General features: G+C 49.2%; 1 protein-coding gene across 3 annotated transcripts in view; it reads left to right on the top strand.

The window, feature by feature from the left end:
• The first annotated feature begins 6,510 nt into the window (after positions 1–6,510).
• Positions 6,511–18,288, top strand: part of SLC6A17 (solute carrier family 6 member 17) — a 51,660-nt gene continuing 39,882 nt past the window's right edge. The window contains exon 1 of one of the 3 annotated variants that reach the window (XM_037998182.2): positions 6,511–6,917. The gene's annotated coding sequence lies outside the window, so the exon portion shown is untranslated. Of the gene's footprint in view, positions 6,918–11,490; positions 16,262–18,288 lie in introns of those variants that run through there. The other 2 variants (XM_007977645.3, XM_007977647.3) reach the window with 2 other exon arrangements.

Raw genomic sequence — 18,288 nt, 5'->3', positions numbered from 1 at the left:
GATGGCCATGGGCAAGGAAAGGGAATGAAGGAAACAGAAGTGTCATGGATGTGGGTTAGCCCTGCAGAAGCATGGAGCTCATGTTCCAGGTTCCAGTTTCTACTTCCCCCAGGCAATGACACCGGCATTTGCATCTTCCTTCAGGTAGAATGCCACCTACCCACACAGATCAGCTTTTTCCTCAGAGGCCACAACAGGATAACCATATCTCAAGACACCACATAGCCTAGCATTCATTCTACACATACATTTATATAGTAAGGATGGTGGCTGGGGACTTTCTTATCAGCTGTGTTTGAGGTTTTGAATGCGAATTTGGTGAGGTTTACTCATCCTCTTTGCTGATCTAACACAATCTAGGAGGATGGGGTTCCTATGATGGCTATGGGAAGAGGCCCCACTTACTGCTTCTAAGCCAGGGGTGAGGGAAATCTCAAAGGTGTGGAGGAGCGGGTGGATAAGTGGTCCCTGATGATCTTGCTACTTCCACACTTATTCAATGATTACATGGCTGTTCTGGTTAGTTACTGCTGCCTAACAAATCCTACAGTGTAGTGGCTTAAAACAACAGTCATTTTTTCTCCCTCATAGTTTCTATGGGTCAGGTGTTTGGGAAGGACTGAAGGGCAGTGGTTTCTGCTTCATGCAGTGTCAGCTGTGAGGCTTGGCTGGAGGCTGGAGGAGCTGCTTCCAAGATAACTCACTCATATGGCTGGCAGACTGGGGATGGCTGGAGGTCAGGAGCTCAGCCAGGGCTGTGGGCTGAGGGCCTCAGTTTCTCTCCCATGGGCCTCTCCATAGGCTGCTTGGGCTTCCTCACAGAATGGTGGGTAGATTCCAAGAGCAAGCATACCAAGACAGGGATAATGGAAGCTACTGTGTTCTTATGATCTGTGTCCAGAAATAAACATGATATTAATTATCTTGTTTACATAGTCTCAGAGGGTAGATTCAAAGGGAGGGAATATAGACTTCACTTCTTGAAAAAGGGAGGGAATATAGACTTCACTTCTTGAAGACGGCATTGTCAAAGAATTTTGAGGCCATGTTTTAAAACATACACAGTGAGGAAACTCTAATAACGGTGCCACCAAAAACAAAGGAGAGGGCGTATCTTAGCATCTGTATGTTTAAGACACTCAGAAACACAAACACGACTTAGGTGAATTGCAACTTGGGTTGATTCCATGTCCTGGGAAAAGGCCAATATGTCCTCCTACATCTTCCTACTTAACATATTTGGGAATAGTATTTTTGAGGCTTATGTAGAAGGAGAGAAACATTAGGAACATCACTTCAATGTCTTTCTTTTCAGGAAAGCAAGCTTGAGTGTATGGGGGATAGCTGGGAAGGAAAGGTTAGCCATACATGTGTCTCCTCTTTCAAGGAGGGCCAGTGCTGGGATGAATGGATTAGGTCATCATGTTGGATCCACCGTGTTTGACAGGGCTGCCCAGTGTGTAAGCTTTGAGTACCTACTGTATGTAAGTCACTGTGCTGGGGCTGTATGGCATGAAGCTATGAAGAAGAAAAGGTCCCTCCCCTGTAAGGAATCACACTCTGATTTGAGAGGAAGCCATAGACACGTGAAAGCAGACCTATGTTATAAGGCCCTGAAGGCCAGGATTGAGAACAAGGGCTTTAGACCCAGGATACATCTCACTGTATGACTTGGACAGATTATTTAACCACACTAAGCCTTGATTTCCCCTTTAGTGAAATGGGAATTTGAGTAATATTGATCTTATAATATTACACTGTATAAGTTTATGTATTTCCATATGCCATAGAAAAGGAAGAATTTGTATTCTAGATTCTCAGAGGAGAGCTGGCCACCGACAGCTGGAGTGTTCAGGAAGATTTCATAGTGGAGGCCTTACTTCTCGTTTCCATCTCAGCCCCTTCCTGTGGCTTCAGGCCCACCTCCCCATGAGTGCTGTCATCGAGGACACCTCTCAGGCTTCATCTTTTTAACTTTGCTGCAGATTTCAACACTGTGAACTACCTTTCCTTCTTACAATTCTCTTTCTTCTGTGATACATGTCGTCTTCTCAGCTCTTGACTCTTCTTCTCTGTCTTCTTTCCTGCCCCTTCCTGCCCCTCCTCCCCCTCAGAAATAAGCACTTCCTGCCAAGCCTCTATCCTCATGACTGTCTTCTGCGTACTTCCTCCAGAGGGTCTCGCCTTCCCCCAACCCCTTTATGGTGATGACTTCCAAGTGTGTGTCTCCTGCCCTCTTTCCTGGACTTTCCACCCATATTTCTAACCACACCTTATGTATTATTTCATCAACTATTTATGGACAGTCCACTGTGTGTTAAAGTTGGGCATGGCCTCTGCCCTGTGAAGCTTCCACATCAACCAAGGAGACTGTCCCTAAGCAACCAGTCATGCCATCAATACTTAATTACAATTGTGGCAAGGACTAAAAAGGAGGAGAAAAGTCCAACTGGGAGGTTGACCCAGTTCTTCTGCATGGTCAGAAGAGGATCCAGTTCAAGGTGAACTCTGTTGGACGAGTGGGCAGGCAGTGAGGGAAGAGGACAAGGGGGACTGAGCAGATCCCTGTCAGAGAGGGCTTATGGGCTAAAGTCTGAGTCAGGAAGGAGTGGGAGGGTGGGAAAAGCTGAGAGAAGGGCGGTGTATTAGGGGGCTACAGGAAGGCCATGGGGGGAAGGGTGCGAGATGAGGCTGGAGACAGGGAAGGTCCCTGAAGGACATGCTAAAGATGTGGGTGCAACTCTGCAAGCTTGAAAAGGGTGCGATTATATTTGTACTTCTAAAAGATCACTCTTGCTGCTATGTGGAGAGAAGGGAGTAAGACTGGAGTTGGTGACAAGAAGGGACTGTGAGAGTTCAGGTGAGTAATTATTATGGTTTGGAATAGGCGGTTGGGGGCAGGAGCTGGTGGCAGCAGTATTAAAGAGAAACGACCAGATCCCAGAGGTATGTAGCGAGTAAGATCTCCAGGATTTACTGATAGATTTTATGAAGTGGGGAGTCTCAAGGGTGATTATTGGGTTTTGTCTGGCTCAACTATTCACAGAACCATGGAGCACAGGAGGAGAAAGAAGCCAAATGCTGACTGTTCTGCAGGGTAGATCTTTGAATGGTGAGTTCATTTCTTGAACATGTGTAGCTCTGTGGAGCAACTGGAAAGGTGGAGTTGGAGGGTGAGTATGTGGAGCTCAGAAGACTGTCTGGAATGGAGGCAGACATGCAGAAGTCATCAGTGTAGGAGATGGTCTAGGAAGGGGTACAGAGTGAGAAGAGGGTTGGGCTGGGAGACGTACAATACTTAAAGATCAGCAACGGAGACTGAGGGGTGAGCAGAAGGCTAGGAGGAAAACCTGGGAGTGCAGAGTTCCAGAAAGGGAGGGAAGAGAGTGTCAGAAGGAAGGAGCGGGCATCCATGATAAGCATTACAGAGAGGCTACTAAGATGAGGACTGGAAGATGTCCTGTGGATTTAGTGACACTGGTGACCTTAGTGAGACACTTCTTGGCAGCATGATGGGGCAGAAGTGTGTTAAGGAGTGTGTTGGGGTGTGGAAATGGAGGCAGAGAATGTGGAAGAAATGAGGGATGAGAGCCTAGTGACTTTTTTTTTTTTTTAACATGGACTCTAGTGACAGTTTAAAGGAAGACATTTGCATATGCTCACGAGCTGCTAAAAAGGATCCAGGAGAAAGGGAAAGTTGATGAGACAGACAGGAGACACTGGATTAACTAATGGGTGGCTGAGGTTCTCAAGAAGGTGTGGGGCCATAGGACCCAGGGGACAGCTGGGGGCTGGTCTAGAGAGGAGAGACTCTCCCTACTGTATCTGGGGAAGAGGGAGAAGAGGTTATGTGCAGATGGAAACGGTTTAATTCTCATTGGAAAACCGAGAGGTTTCCAAATGAAGTAAGGCAGTTCCTGAGACAGCAGGGAAGTATGCGGCATCGGCCGGGGGGTGGCGGGGGGGAAGTAGGATGAGTATTTGGGGAGAGTTCTGGTTGGAGCGGTCTTGATCAGAGTGGGGAAGTAAGTTGACCAGAGAATCATAGGGAAGTCTTTAGGAAGCGTGAGGAGCCCACTTGAAGTTGGTGGCCATGAAGGCAGATGGAGACTGGGCTGTGGTGTGTTTCTGTCTAGAGAACTTGGCACATAGAAACCAGGTATTAAGTTCATTCAAGGTTGGGGTTTCACTGGGTGGATGTGATAAAAGGCAGTGAGACAAGGTATCTTCTGGTTGTCACCTTGATATCCCAAGGACATGCCATTTTCAGTATGTCCCAAATCCATTATCTCTTTACCTTATTCCCCAAATCTGCTCCTCTTTCTAAATTCCCCATCTTGGTTAATAACAATACAATCATCTAGTAATACCCCTAATAACAGTTATGTATTAAGAACATGGTATCAGATATGATAACAGATATTTTACTATTTTTTTTTTTTAGAGATGAGCACTTGCTATGTTGTCCACGCTGGTCTCAAATTCCTGGGCTTAAGCAATCCTCCCAACTTGGCCTCCTAAAGTTCTGGGATTGCAGGTGCAAGCCACCATACCTGGCCAATACCAGATATTTTAGAACAATCATCTCATGATCATCATAACTACCTTATGGGGTACGTATCATTCATTTTACAGACACGAAAACAGAAGTTCAGAGAAGTTATGTCACTAACTCAAGGTCTCTAGTAAATAGCAGTCAGGATGAAAACTTAGATCTATGAACCTCCAAAGTCCTTCCCCTTTCCCATGGCCACACCACCTGTAAGTTCTCTTGCCTTAACACTGCCTGTCTCTGATAGGTTCCTTCCTCCCACCTCCCACACCACATCAGTTGTCACATTCTATTTGTTCATCTCTGTCCTGTCTCTTGCTACTTCCTGCTATGCCATTCCACCCCATCTGCTTCCCTGGTTGGTTCCACCAGAATGTAAACCCTATAAGGGCAGAGATTATTATCTATCTCATATTTTGCTATCTCCTCAGGGCCTGGAACAGTGTAAAGTAACCATTAGGCTCACTAAATAGTTGTTGAAAGAATTTTTCTATCGGGAGATAATTGTCTATGGGTGTCTTGTGTTCCCACAAGTTTTGTGGGCAGGTGCACTGATGGCTTTTTGTTCCCATTATCTTTTGGAGGATGTTTGCATAGCAAACAGCCTCCAAAGAGAGCATCTCCCTCTAGCGGAGGGCAGTTCTGTTTGCTGTCTAGTATAATAAAGATATGTCTAGGGCAAATGTCGGCCAAGTTTGCTTGCAGCACATTATAAAAGATTGGGGTTTCCTAAACTTGGAGTTCCTCACTGTGTGTGGTCCAGTCTCATGTCCCTCCCATGGGACTTCAGAGTTAAGGGAAGGTGATCTGAATGTGAAGCTCTTGCAGCCTGCTGTGCCATGAGTAATTAAAGTCCTTTGTGTCTGGCCCAGAGTTTCCTGTCTTCTGCTGGCATCCATGAAACTGGCAGGCTAACTTAGATTGTAAGTGTAAAATCCCAGACCCTTCAGAGTTCTTGACAATGGCCCTTACCACCTTTCACTAAGACAGCTGAGACAACCTCCATCTCCCATTCCTCCCAAACACCTGCCTTGGATGCCAAAGGTCCCCTTAGTGTTCCCTAGAAGAGAGAGAATTCATCCAGACTCCCAAAACAGCCACCCAAGGCCTTGGCAGGATGGCTCCTGTTTCCCTTTCTAACCTCACCTCTCATCATCCCCACCCCTGCTCCAGTTCAGGCAACCACTACCCCACCCCACGCATACGTTTCTACTCTCTTGCATCTATGCCCTTGTCATGCTGTCCACTCCACAGGGGTCATCCTTCTCCCCTTCTGACTGTCCATCCTTTAGGCCAGGATCTTCCGAGAGGCCTACTCAGAAACCAGTCAGAATTTCCCTGTCACTGTCTCCCCACTTTACTCATCTTGTACGGTTCTCCAATCCTTTTGCTTTGTATTGTGAAGACCTGGGTCAACCCACACTGCCTCTCTAGGAGGTTCCATTCCCTCACCTCTGTGATCCTTTCAGCCTCTGCAGCCCCTGGCACACAGTAGGTGCTCAACAGATGAGTGATGTCCTGAAGAGTTGACCTGCACAGGGAACAGCCTTGCGGAATGGTAGGATGGATGGACAGAGGAGTGGAAGGACATCTCAAGGAAAGGGAAAAGAAGCACGGAGGTGGAAATGTCCAGGGCAGGGGAAATAACCACATGAATTGAGATTGAGTTCATGAAGGAAGGCCGAAGGAGGTGAGTCTCAAAAGAACAAAGTGAGGCCCAGGGTCCAGGAGGGCTTTAACCATTGGGACCCCATTCCCCTCCCAGGGCAGAAGCCCTGGCGAGGGCTCCAGGGTCTGCATCTCCTGACGAGTGGCCTCAAGAAGCTAAGCCCCCTGGCAACTCCCTCTCCCGCCCCCCGCCCACTCTCTCCGCCTACGTCGGCCATCAGAGCCTCGGTAGCTGCCCGAGAGCCTCGCATTGACGCGGGCCCGCGCGTGAGTCAAGCCTGCGTCACGGCGCCCCGCCGCCAGGGTGGCCTTTCGGAAAGCGAGGGAACAGTGCGCGCAGCGCTCCGCCCAGCTCCGTTCCGCTCCGCAGAGCCGGCGCGGGCAGGGCGCAGGGAGGGCGGCACTCGGCCCCAGTCTTCGCAGCCCCGCGTGCTCTGTGCCGTGGGACCTGGGTCCCCGCGCCGCTCCCCTGAGCCCCGAGCGCGCGGCAGGCGGGTGCCGGGTTGGGACTGGCGGTGAGGCAGGGAGTGAGGAGCGAGCGGAGTCGCGTGCGCTGCCGCGCAGCTCCGGGTCGCCCCAGCCCCAGCCGGGGGCCTGTGGCCCAGGGGAGGAGCTGTGCGTCCGCGACCCGTCGGGGACCGCAGTTGCTCGGCCGGAGTGCACGGGCGGAGTCTGCGCGACTACCCACGCGTGACAGGTGAGTCGCTGGCCGCGCCCCGCCTGGCTTTACCGGGCCGGCCACTGCAACTTTCCCTGTTCTGGCCCCGCCCCAGTCAGGGAGGGCTGAGAACGAAGGTGTGAGGCGGCGCTGCCCGGGCATCCGCCCGACCCTGCGCTGGTCCTGGGCTCCTCTCGCCGCTCCAGCCGCGGTTGCCTGGCGACGGAGCCCCGGGGCCCGCTCTCCTTCGCGCATCGGGGTGCCCAGCGGCGCACGCACGGGTTGGACACCAGGCTTCAGCTTCTGGTGCTCAGAAGGGCCCAAGAACTCCGGAGGAAATTGGGCTGACCTGCGGAGGCAACCGCCCGCGGAGAACCGGGAGGGGGCCTGCCCAGCCCATCCACGGCTTGAAACTGCGCGCCCTGGGCGCAATTCCACTGGGAGCCTCCTTCGCAGCTGGAGACCACCAGTCCCAGCCGCTCGGCCTCAGGCCTGTGACCTTGACAGTAACATTGGCAAGCGAAGCAGAACTCTCACGTCCGAGATGAATATTTAATTCTCAGTCCTGGGGCTGGTCCTCGCTGGATTCGGAGCTAGCAGAGAGCCCTTCCTCCCTCGTGGGAAGCGCATCTGGGGAACGGAATGGCTGAGATAGGGGACGTGCGTGGGGTGCCCATCTGGAGGGGGCGCCGTCCTGGCCGGGCGAGAGGCCTCTGCTGCATTTGTGCCTGTGTGCGCCGTGTTCTGAAGCGATGCTGAATGCTCGCAGTACTACAGGGAGGGCCGCTTCCCCAGGGGTGCGGCCGCCTTGGAGAGAAGCGTAATGTTTCCTTTTAAAGCCCAGACAGCCCTGTCAGAAATCAAGTTCAGAAATCCCAAGGCCATTCACCTTACAGGACCTAGGCCCTGTCAAGTTGGCTTTAGAAAATATTTTTTGATCCCATTCCTCTCTCCTTTTTTTTTTTTTTTTTCTTTTCAGAAATACTTTAACAGGCGTTTTGAATTAGGAGATTTCTAACCAGAGCTACCTTTGGGGCAATTCAGCTGTAAACTTGAGGCAGGTGGGGGTGGGTTGGGGCGACAGGGAAGTGGTAATGAGAAAGAAGATTCTTTTCCGGGCATTGTCCTTGTTAACAGGAACTTCAGGAACAAAGACAATCCTGTAATTCAACCAAAAATTCAAAAAAATTCAACCAAAAGTTTAGTTAGCGCCTGTTAAGGCCTTGCTGGACACGCTCACTTATGTCTGGAGAGCAAGGTCAGAGTGTGTTGAGGTTTACAGTGGGGAGTTCTTGTGTCTCGTTCTGTGCTTACGTTATCCCATGGCTCTGTGAGGCAGACCCGTCACCTGGGCAGGAAGAGCGTTGAGGTCACACCTGATTGTCCTTGGCCATGGTCCATCCACGGGGACCATCAGAGGGTTTAGCTCCACTGCCGGATTTTTCTCTAATGGAACATCTGTGGCTAAGTAGGTGGTTGAGTTTCAGCGAATCCCTGCAGCTCAGCCTGGAGGGTGACTCAGTGCAGGAGGCAAATCATGCCCACCAGCTCTGATTGGAGTGAGTTTGTTTGGCCTGAGTCACACACAGAGTCGTGTGTCAGCTGTTTGTGAGTTGAATGGAGTTCTTTAGCAGGACTCGTGAGCAGGAATGACCTGAGCCCAAGTGTTTTGGGCAGAGGTGGGCAAGTCCTCTGAGGGAGCTAAGCACAGCTCTGGCTGCTGAGCAAGGTCCTGGAGCTCTGACTCCATGGGAAGGTGAGCAGGGCCAGGCTGGCCTGGGCAGGGAGATGGGGAGAGGTGAAGGGGAGGGTGAGGAAAGGCTCTGTGATTGTGGTCAAAACTGGGCCCAGTGTTCTGCCATGTGCCAGTGGGGTGACCTTGGGCAAGTCACTTCACCTCGGGAGTCTCAGTTTCCTCAGTTGTAAAACAGGGATGCCTATGATATTATTTCTGCCAGCTTATTTTGAGCCAGACACAGCAGGTGCTCATTAGATGTTACTTCCCCATCCCTTCCCTTACGGGCCTTAACCAGAGGCAGTTCTTTCTCTCATTGCCCCTGCTCCATCATGAAAGGGGATGTGGGGAGACATGAAGGTTCCGTGCTTCCCATGTGATTAAGAAGGACCCATACTCAGCTTCACATAGACCTGTTTCCAACCCTCAAGTCTCCCCATGAGACCCTAAATTGGGAAGCCTGATTAAGAGCAGGATTAGTGTTGGGGTAGGGGTGGGGTTCAGCTGTGCTGGGTCTGCTGGCTGCTCTTGGCCACCTGCAACAGCTCTCGGGTGACTCTAGCACAGACCTTGACTCCTTGGGGTTGTTTCTGACTGTGGCCCGGTCCCAAGCTGCTGCACCTGCTGGGTGGACTTCAGGGGTCATTTCTCTTTGTTCAAGTCTTGCCATCCTCCTCCCCACCCATTATATCCATAAAGAATTGAAAGTTACAAGAGAACTGTTCAGGAGAGCTGAGGCTGGCCTCAGTGAGGTGTGTGACTCCTGTTTTCCTGAAGGACCCTGAGTCCCTAGTTTTCTCTGTAAAATGTCCAGATTTGGTGCTGAGCTAAGATGTGTGTGCCTTAAGAGTGAAGGAAATAAGGGGATCCCCACTGCAGCAAGAAAGAAGCCACGCTGGCTCAGGGGACTCCAATCTGCTACTGGAAATGTGTGTGTGTGTGTGCGCGTGCGCGCGCGTGCACTCGCGTGCACGTGCATTGCATTCACCATTCATTCTGGAGCCAATGCCCTCCCCATTGGATCCAGGAGCAAATTCCAAGGATGACGGAAACAGAGATGAGAAGATTCCAGAGAAGCAGGTTCCTTCTGCCTGTATACCCTCCCTTCCTTTATACTCCTTTTCTGTCCTGGTTTGCTGCAGCAGGACAATTCATCATTAATCCCTTTAAAGCTGCTAAGATAAGCAGCAGAATAGTTTGAAGAGAAGATAGATTTAAGCTTTTTTGCTAGAACTAGCTCTGAGTTATCACTTGCTCCCAGGCTGAGCTATAAGAAGTCCTCACAGCCAAACATCTGGAGCACCAGGATGGGGGAAAAAACCTGTCACCTCAGCCCCTGTGTTTCCCTTCCCTGACTGATGTTGCTGGCTGCCAGAGGTCAGAAGCACAGTGCCATAGGTAGAACTGATTGCTAGAGCACTATCCCAAACTCAAGTGGGGCAGTGATCTGTGAGGAAATGCCTACTTTGCATGCTTTTAGGAGGGGCGAGTGCAATTCTGGATTCCAGTAGCTCACACTGTGCTTGGCAGAAATTGATAATATCCAGTTGCTTATTGAGGCTTCTGTGCTGTGCTAAGTACTTTATTCCCAGACCATCTCATTTAATCTTCACTACAATCCCAGGAGACAGATATTGCTATCTCCAGTAAAATTTAAATTTAAGATTGTAAAATTTAAGGTTCAGAGAGGTTAAATGATTTGTTCAAAGTCACACAGGTAATGAGTGGCGACCAGAGAACTGGAACTCTATCAGTCCAAACTTCATGTTCCTAACCTCTATGTGATACTTTTCCACAATACATTCTTAATAAATGCTGACAACCTAGGCATTTACCCAAACAAGATTGTCTAGAGCTGTGGGTCCAGGTTTTTTTTTAAGTTAATGCCCTGGGAAAAGGGGAAATGGGCCTGTACTAATTGGAAATTGGTGGAAAACTAACATAACCAAATGTCCACGGTTTGGGGAGTATGGTATTTGGCTCCAGGTGAGTTGAAATCCAGAAAAAGATCCCAGGCTCCATCTTGGTGCTTTCTCGTCCTTTCCCTGTCCTTCTCTTCCTGACCTCTGCTGCCCTTGACCTCATTCCCTTAACATTTGTCCAAGCTAGGGGTTCGTGTGTAGACCAGTGAGAGGAGTCAGAGCCGGGTGGATGTTGCCCTGAGAATTTCTGCATATGCAGAATCAAGGACGGCCACTTGCTGATGGGAGCTTGGCGGGTCAGGTGTCTCTGCTTGAGAGTGTATGCCAGGGATTTGTAGCCGTTTCTAGTGAGGCCCCAGACCCCAGAGAAAAACTGCGAACACTTCAAGGTTATTTACAGCAGCTGCTGGCAGGGCTGCTTGGGGAGATGCCACTTGCTTCTTCCTGGTCTTGTCCCATGGAGAGCCCACTTTCTCCTCACTCCAAAACTCTGCCACGCGTGTCCGTGGCCGTTCTGGGAAACATGGCACCTGATTCCTCCAGCTTCTCTGTCTCTTCTCTTTCTCTGAAAAATCACCATCCCCAGAACAGGTCCATGCTGTCCCAGCCTGCCCATCATCTCCAAACCACCTGAGATCTCAGTGGGGAAGTTCCTGAAGGTGGATAACTGAATGTAAGTATTAATGTTCCTCACTGGCAGTGGACGAAGAGGACTTCCCAGAAACCCTTGCTTCATAGGCAGCCATTTTGTGGAGATAAGTCCGTTGATAATTCTCATTCTCTTCCTCCTCCTCCCATGAGTGATTCTTAAAACATTGCTCATTTATGGGAAAATCCAGTTTTAAAAAAAATATATAGTTAAACATTCAATATGTACAGAAAATTAACATGTGAGAACATAAGCTCCGATGCAATATGAATTACTGTATACACTTAGTCTCATGTTCAGAACCAGGTGTATTTTGTTAGAGAATAATTCTGGGTCAGGTGAGTCCTAGGCTGCCTGAGTCCCCAACTAGAGAGTTGAGGCACAAAGCCCTGTCCATTCTGTGTCCTCTTGTGGAGTGGGAGTGAGGCGCATATAGAGTCAGGGGAGTGAGTACACCAGCTCACAGCTCATTAGCTGCAGTTGTCCCACTGAGCTGCCACTCTGCCTTCCCCAGCCTACCTAGCAGTTTATTTGAAGATAACAAGTTGCCTGTCACTGTACGCCATCGTTTCTAATTACTGGTTTAATTAGAATTTCTGCTGAATTCTGTGTACCACTAATTTACCACCTTCTATTTTGCTTACAAATGGAATTCACTGGTCCACACCCCAAAATTCTGCCAGTTACATTTTTCTTTAATTACAAGATTCCTGGGTTCCTGAGGCTTTGAATCTCACACCAGCTCTAAATGGGGCAGAAACAATGTTTGCTAAAACTACCTTGCAAGAGGAATGAATAGTCACTCCATAGGGTGGTTAAAGGATGTACTGCCAAGTGAGTATTCATTGAGGACATGGGTCTCCCTTCCTTTGCCCAGATCTAAAGGAAGAAGAGCAGATGTTCTGTACTGCGTGCGCTACCTGGGGCTGGCTCTCAGAATGACTGGGTGGGCGCTGTCCATGGTCCTGCCACACCACGGGGGCCTTCTGCCTGCTAGTAATTTGGGACTCCAAAGAACAGCTGGAAGGAATCTCCTTGACCAGTTCCCCAAATTGCTTTATATTGTGAGTTTTGGAAGAGAACTCAGTCAAGTGAGGAAGATCCTGATCTCTAGGAGAAATGGTAGTAGTTGGGTTCAGTCCACGGTTGACTTCCTGAACGTATCATTTTGCAAGGCTGCATGGAGCACTGCAGAACTTCCCAACCAGTGCTACAGATGGGTAACATGTGGCCCAGAAATAATGATGCCCTCATTCCTTGGAGTAGCCTGGAATGGCCTAGCATGGTAGCGTCCCCTCCATGTACCCCAGTGTGCCATGCTAATGTTATTTTCTGTGTCATGACATGCAAAAGATCAGAACGTACCAGTATGTCAGAAAGAAAATAGCTACAGTTTGGTAGATGACAGTCTGAATCCCTGCTCTTCCATTGTATGGCTGGGTAATCTTGTACATGATGGAGGCTTCTTTGTCTTGAAGATAAGAATTGTATTTTATCTCAAGTTGTTGTGAGGATAAATAACATATGTAAGCACAGTGGGTCACCTGTGGCTTGTCCCAGTAGGATACTTTTCTGCCCAACACTCTACAAAGCTGCACTGAAGGCTGGTGAGGAAAGAGACATAAACCCTTCTCATTTTCAGGAAAGAGACATCATGTTGGGACTGTAATTAAGGGTTTCTGATCACTATTCCTTCAAGAGCTCTTCAGCAGTCCATTTGGTAACTCAGGTAATTGGACACCCTTGGTTCCCTCTGTCTCTTTCTGAGACAACAGAAAATAGCGGTTTTAAGACAATCCAGGTCAGATGATTTTTGGCAGATGCCGTGAGGAGTCATCTGTCCCCATGGTGGTCCCCCCATGAATGAGGAAAGAAGGGAATGAGGCTTTCATTAGTTGTTCCTGGACTTTTATATGCATATCTGGTCTTTAAAATTTTTCTTTTTCCAAACTGGTATACTCTCATGGGTCCTTTATCTGTCTGAGACCTGGTGTGCCCTTCAGCACCTCAGGTCCTCAGTTTCCCTTTCTCTTCAAAACTCAAGTCTCATCTACAGCCTGAACCACATCACCAATATTGCTTACGTACCCTCCCTGTTTCTTCACTTGTCCTACCAGCAGCCATTGATCCCTATAAAAATAGTCAGGTCAGGCAAGGTGCGTTGGTTCATACCTGTAATCACAGCACTTTGGGAGGCCGAGGCGGGTAAATCACGAGGTCAGGAGATCCAGACCATCATTGCCAACATGATGAAACCCCGTCTCTATTAAAAATACAAAAATTAGCCAGGTGTGGTGGCCTGCGTCTGTAATCCCAGCTATTCAGGAGGCTGAGGCGGGAGAATTGTTTGAACCCGGGAGGCGGAGGTTGCAGTGAGCCGAGATTGTGCCACTGCACTTTAGCCTGGGCAACAGAGCAAGGCTCCATCTCAAAAAAATAAATAAATAAAAATAAAAATAGTCAAGTCACCTTACTCCTCTGCTTGAAAACCTCCAATAGCTTCCTATTAGCCTTGAAAGAAAACCCTAACTCCTTTCCATGCTCCATGAGTCCTGCCTGCTCTGAACACTCACTGTCTTCCTAGCCCAGCACCTCCCACTCTTCCGTTGTTCAGGGTGCTCTAGGCACATGACCGTCTGTCTTTTCTTGTACTCACCAGGCATTCAGGTCCTGCCTCAGGGCATTTGCACTTTCTGTTCCCTCTGCTCTGAATGCTTTCCCAGGACATCCACATGGCCCACTCTCTCACTCTGTTCACGTCTTTATGTCACCTTATTGGAGCATGCTTCCTTCGTCCCATCTCTGTTGCAGCATCCCTGCTGTGCTCCACCCCCTCATACTCTATACTGTATATGCTTATTTGATATACTTATATATACTATCAGATATAGTGTATGTTTGTATGTACACTATAAATTATATATTTGTCTGATTTCTGTTTGTCCCTCTACACTAGAATATAAATCCCATGGGGTAGGGACATTATTTGCTCTGTTCTCTGTTGCACTAGAACAGGGCCTAGCAGGTAATGTTCAGCAAATATTTGTTGAAAGAAGTAAAGGAAAAGAAGGAGGGAAAGAGATTTAAAAAACAGCAAGAGGAGTATTTTAAAATCCCATATTTTAGCAGTACCTCTAGTTTATAGGAGTTGCTGGACTCTATTCTCCTTCCAGGCCAAAAGGAGAGTAGAAGTTGGAGAACTGAGCCCTGGCATCCCCTGTCAGACCACTGTGTCCTTGGGCTCACACGTGCATGTCCCACCCAGCTCCAGGGCATTGTGGAATGTGGGTGAGTATGCCTTGATTCCTGGCTAAGCCCATTTCCCACATGTTCTCACGTGAAGGTGGTAGCTGGCACTGGTTGATGGCATGCCCAGAGGGCCTGGCCTGAGTTGAGCACAACTCTTGTGTTACCTCATTTTATACTCATGACAAGCCCACAAGGTGTAGCATCCTTCATTCCTATCTCTTCGGGTCCAGAAGGTAAAGCCAAGAGGGGTTATGTATTTTCCCAAAGACTAACATCTCATAAATGGCAGAGCAGGACTTTAGGTTTTCCTGGCTCTGAAACCCATGATAGCATTGAGGTTGAGAGTCAGGCTCCAGGGTCAGTCTGTCAGTGCAGATCCAGGGGCTTTGGATGACTTGCCTTATTTCATCAATTCCAAAATGTGTATTTTTGCACATTACCACATCTTAAAATCAGGACATGACATGCAATCAATAGCTGTTTCAACATGGCTGTGGGTCTATGACAGCTCACCCTAGTTGGGTAGAAACCTTCGATGGATCCTTTCTGGTAAGTTCAAGAAAGTGCTAGCATCACAGGATCCTAGATTCAATGAAATATAGGTAATTATCCCTCTGAGCTTCCAAGTCTTCATTCGTAAAATGGGAATAACAGTGGTATCTACCCGTTATAATTACTGGCAGAATTAAAGGAGCTAATATCTGTTTGGTGCTCAGCATGGTGGTTGCCACAGAGATGGGACTCAAGAATTATGGCCTATGTGCTGTGTTATCATTGTTATTATTACTACGCCCCACTCTGCCTTCAGAAGTTCCCCCAGTGGATCCCTCAGCACCTGAATTCCAGTAAAGAGAGAATGCATGGATTGCCGGGGGGTGGGTCCTGCGGCTGCCCTTGTTTACATGCACACAGAGCATGCGTTCTCCCACGTGAGATGGTAAAATGGAGCCACAAGATCTGTTTGCACTGGCCACACCCACATTTTTCAGTGCCAGTTCCTCCCCCTCTGGACCATCTGCCCCCTTTCCTGCTTCCCTTCCTTCTTGACTAAGAAAACAAGATATCAACTGAAGAGAACAGACTCGGCAAATGCAACAGGAAGGTAAGAAAGGGCTGCAGAAGGTGCCACTGGCTCCTCGGCTAGATTTCTTGTTTGGAATGGTCCCACAAGTCCCAAGCCATGCTGTGCCCACCCAAAGATGATTTCCCTGAGGTGAGGATGGATTCTGTCTACAAAGTAGGGAAGGTACAGTACAAGTACTGGCTCTTTTGAAAGTGGCAAAAAGTCACAAAGGGATGGCCAGGTTTCTTAGTGTATCCTGGCTTTCAAACTGTCACTTGGGGCATCCTTGGGGCATGATATGGTCTTGGCATCAGAATATCGCATCAGGAAATGGAAAAAACTGGGAGCTGGAAAAACACATCAGACTCCAGAAACTTTGGGGAGTTCAAAAATGGATCAATTCATTTATGCACTCATTCAATTCAATAATGTCATATTTATCATGCTCATATTATAATAAGATACCAGAATTTGGCCTTGCGGAAGCAAAGATGGTGTCAATTGAGGTATGAAATGGAAAACACAAACCCAACAAATCTGTGAAATGGAGTAAAAAAAATCACCACTCTGTTCATTTGACTATTCAGTGAGCTTTTGTTTCTCTTTCTCCTTCCATCCATGTGGTAACCAGATGCAGCTGGTAGGTAAGCAGGCAAGCACAGCTCCTTGTTTTACAGATGGCTTCCAAGTCTTGGGGCTCTCCCCATGTGTGCTACAGGGATGCACCGGATTAGAGTCCCCCTGGCTGGGACATGCAGACTTCCGGTAGGTTCAAATGTCTCTCTAGTCACTGCTGTTAGTGTTTTACCCTACCTCTTTGTTTCAAAGGTGAGGCAGTAGTAAGATTTCTACATGAGAAGCAGGTTGTTCTCAGAGGATTGGAAGGCAGGGACGCTGGAACACCTGTAAATACCATGTTGTGCCCACAGATAATCTGTGTGTGTGAGGCACTGGGTGGGTAGGAGCAGTGAAGGGTGGGCACCAAGCTGAATGCACCTTCGATCCTGCCTCGAGGTGCTTGCTGTTTAGAAAAGGGATCAGGCATAACGACAACTGGTTGTACCAGACAGCCAAATAGTAAAATAGTGTAAAAGAGTGTTACGAGGAGTGTGCTGAGAAGGGCAGAGCGTTAATGCTCACTCACAGATTCGCAGGAGCTGTCATAGAGGCGAGGGGACCTAGAAGGCTTCAGCTGTCAGGGGATGGGAAGTGGTTAGTCTAGAGTGAGTGGTGAGTGGGCTGGGAGGAAGTGGAAGCTGAGGCCCAGGAGATAGAGCGGGCCCAAATGCCTTGGAAAGGGCCTTGGGCTCCCTTCAGTAGGCAGTGGGAGTGGGGCGGCGTGGCATTTCCAGAAGATGCCACCGAAGGCAATGTGTAGGACGCTGGTGGGGAAAGTGAGCTGGGAGCCTGCTGCAGGCATCTAACCAGAGAGCAGGCTTGAACTAGAGCAGCGGGTGGGAAGAGGACAGAGCTGAGCACACTGACAGGACTTGTGACCTGGATGGGGGTGGAGGAAAGAGAGGTCAAGAAGGGTGTGGGGTCCCTGCCTGTGTCCTGGGCCAGAACATCCAGGGGCAGAAGCTTCCAAGTCAAGGCCAGGCTCTGTCAGGAGCAGTTTGCCCCAGGTGACTGTCAGAGGTTTTAATAAAACAATTAAAAATAATTTGTGTCTCTGATAACAGTCCGGCCTGTTTTGGGCTCAGTAAAAGCTCAGAGGCTCTGAGGTAATTAGGAGAACAGTTTGGGCCACAACTGCCTGTCATGAAGAAACCAGGAAGCTGCCAAGCATTCTCTGACATGGCTCCTACTCACTGCCGATTCTACCTGAGTTAGATGTTGGCTTTGAGGTCCTGAGCAGGGACCACTTCCGCTGCTCTCCTCTTCTTGGGGGCTCTTCAGGGTGCCTGTTGGATCACCCTGAAGAGGTGCTTTTTAAGGATGTGCTTGGCCACAGCCACTCTTTCCAGAGCCACAAGACCCAAGGGTAGCAGGGTCAGGAGCATGGGCAGGGGCTGGGCAGGGTGGGCCTGTGGTGTCTGTGGTCGTTGTAGTTAGGTGACTGCCTGCTTCCCCAAAATGGTGGCTCCCCCACTCACCTCCCCTAGGGGGTCTAACTTGGAAAGTAAATGATTCTCTTTGTCCTTTGAGTTACCTGAACCTCCCTAGCAAGAAACACCCCAGGCCCAGGAGGCGGGTGCTCAGGGAGCTGCCTCCATCATTACAGAAGGGCCCCGCTTCCCTTCTCCTCCGTGGCTGCTGTCGGCTCCAGGCTTTGTCCTGGTGCCAGGGTGAGAGCAGCCATCCCCCACCACCTTGAGCTAATTGCCGGATGCTGTGCTTGAAAAATTTTCATGGAGACCTCACCCTCTGGCAGGAGATATTTTTACCTGTCTGCCTTGCAGTCACACTATTTTTTCTCCTTTCAAGAAGATTCGCAGTTCACTTGCTCCGACCTGTTTCTCTCGCAGGAGCTATTCTGAGCTGCAAGCCACCTCTGTTGCTAAGTGACAAGCTGGCACCGAGGGCTTGCTCAGCACTCGCGCCCCTCTGCGCTGTGCTTTCAGGGATGGAGGCACTCCTTTCAGAGAGCACCTTGCAGCTTCATCATCCGACGTGTTGCTCATGAAAGTCACTTCACAACCCACCCCAGCTACTACGGGGGGATAATTAGAATACAGCTGGGCTGTCTGTCACCACATCTCTACCGTGCTCCAGTGGGCTCTCAGCTGATGGAGGGCGGCAGGGCAGATAGAACTTACCTTTCGCATCCACTGTTACAGGTGCCTGGGGCA

Source organism: Chlorocebus sabaeus, chromosome 20 (genome assembly GCF_047675955.1).
Source record: "Chlorocebus sabaeus isolate Y175 chromosome 20, mChlSab1.0.hap1, whole genome shotgun sequence".
Lineage (NCBI taxonomy): Eukaryota > Metazoa > Chordata > Mammalia > Primates > Cercopithecidae > Chlorocebus > Chlorocebus sabaeus.
This window is presented reverse-complemented; position numbering and strand designations above follow the sequence as displayed.